General features: G+C 41.5%; 1 non-coding gene across 1 annotated transcript; it reads left to right on the top strand.

The window, feature by feature from the left end:
* Positions 1-1,675: 1,675 nt before the first annotated feature.
* Positions 1,676-1,782, top strand: LOC141634780 (small nucleolar RNA R71). The gene has a single exon (XR_012539502.1). It is a non-coding gene; the product is annotated as a small nucleolar RNA R71 (small nucleolar RNA).
* The last annotated feature ends 228 nt before the right edge of the window (positions 1,783-2,010 follow it).

Raw genomic sequence — 2,010 nt, 5'->3', positions numbered from 1 at the left:
TCATGGTCTTATCAAGATTGAAAGTTACGCTCTCATCTCCCACTTCTAGAGTGAGCTATCCATGCTTCACATCAATCACTGCACCCGCGGTGTGCAAGAAAGGTCTACCTAGAATGATCGGAATGTTGGAGTCTTCTTCCATGTCAACAATGACAAAGTCCACCGGGATGAAAAATTTCCCAACTCTTACGGGAACATCTTCCCATATCCCTAATGGTGTCTTCGTCGATCTATCGGCTATTTGGAGTGTGATATTGGTGCATTTAAGCTCTCCCATCCCTAACCTTTTACTCACCGAGTACGGCATAACACTCACACTAGCCCCTAGATCACATTAGGCGTTGTTGATCGTGGTGTCGCCAATGGTACACGGTATTGAGAAGCTTCCCGGATCTTTAAGTTTTGGAGGTGAACACCCTTGAAGTATTACACTACTCACCTTAGTGAAGGCGATAGTCTCAAGCTTCCGGATCGAATTCTTCTTCGTAAGGATGTCTTTCATGTATTTTGCATAGGTCGGCACGTGATTGATTAATTCGGTAAAAGGAATTGAGACGTCCAAATTCTTCACAATATCCATAAATTTTCCAAGTTGGTCATCAAATTTGGGCTTGGCTTGACGACTCGGAAAAGGAAGTCTAATCACAATGGGCTCCTTCTCCTTGACCTTGTCTTCATTCTTCTTTGAAACTTCTTCTTTTGATGTTTCTCCATCCTTGGAGTTTTGCACAACTTCTTCTTTGTCACTAGCTTCCACAACTTCATCCTCAACTTGCTTCTCCGGTGCTTCATACCTCGTGCCACTTCTCAAGTGAAGGCACTAACCGTTTCATGTCGTGGGGGATTACTTGGAGGTGGTAATTGCCCATTTTGTCTTTGTGAGCTTGAAGATGCTAGTTGAGTCAATTGGGTTTCCAACATTTTGGTGTGGGCTAGAATGTTGTTGATGGTGATTTCCTTTGCTTGACTATCCTTTTGCATTTGAGTGAAAAACTCTTGTTGATTCTTTTGCATTTGGAGGACCGCTTTTTGAACATCAAAACCTTGGTCATTTTGTTGATTGTGTGGAGTTTGATTTTGGTAACCTTGGTTTTGTTTGTAAAACGGTCTTTGATTTTGGTTTCTCATGGGAGGTGGGGTGTATGTTTGTTGAGGGTTTTGAACATTTTGGCTTTTTCATGAGAGATTTGGGTGGAATTTGGTGTTTTCATTGTAATAGTTTGAATAAGGGGTACCACTCTTGTATGCTTGAAAAGCATTCACTTGTTCAATTGTTCCCCTACATTCACTTTGGTCGTGTCCCAAAGTTCCACAATTCTCACATATCCCACTTGGGATTGATGAAGATGCCGTCATGGCATTAACATGTTGCTTTGGTGATTTTGAGGCTTCTTCAAGTCTAGCCATAGCTTTTTCGAACTTCAAATTGATGGTATCAATGTGAGCACTAAGTTGAGAACCCAATTGAGTAATAGAGTCCACTTCAAGCTTTCCTCCTCTAGTAGCCTTGCGAGGTCTACTGTATTGTGAATTATGGACCGCCATTTCCTCAATCTTGTTCTAAGTTTGATTGTCGTCAACTTCGGTGAACATTCCATTTGATCCTATGTTGAGATTGTTTCTTGAGACTTCATAAAGACCGTTCCAAAATTGTTGTACCAAGAACCACTCGCTAAGTCCATGATGAGGACATGAGCGACAAATTCCTTTGAATCGCTCCCAAGCTTCATACAAAGATTCTTCATCTCTTTGCTTCAAGCCCGTAATTTGAGCTCTTAGCATGTTAGTCTTTTCCGGTGGATAGAACGTTTTGTAGAAAGCTAGAGCCAATTTCTTCGAAGAATCAATTCCGAGAGTAGCCTTATCAAGGCCTTTCAACCATTGTTTTGCGGTGCCAATTAGAGAAAAAGAAAATAAAACCCATCGAATTTGGTCTTGAGTTACACCGGTTTGAGAAATCGCATCACAATAGTCGCAAAAAGTCTCCATGTGAGAGTGAGGGTCTTCACT

Source organism: Silene latifolia, chromosome Y, assembly GCF_048544455.1.
Source record: "Silene latifolia isolate original U9 population chromosome Y, ASM4854445v1, whole genome shotgun sequence".
Classification (NCBI taxonomy): Eukaryota; Viridiplantae; Streptophyta; class Magnoliopsida; order Caryophyllales; family Caryophyllaceae; genus Silene; species Silene latifolia.
This window is presented reverse-complemented; position numbering and strand designations above follow the sequence as displayed.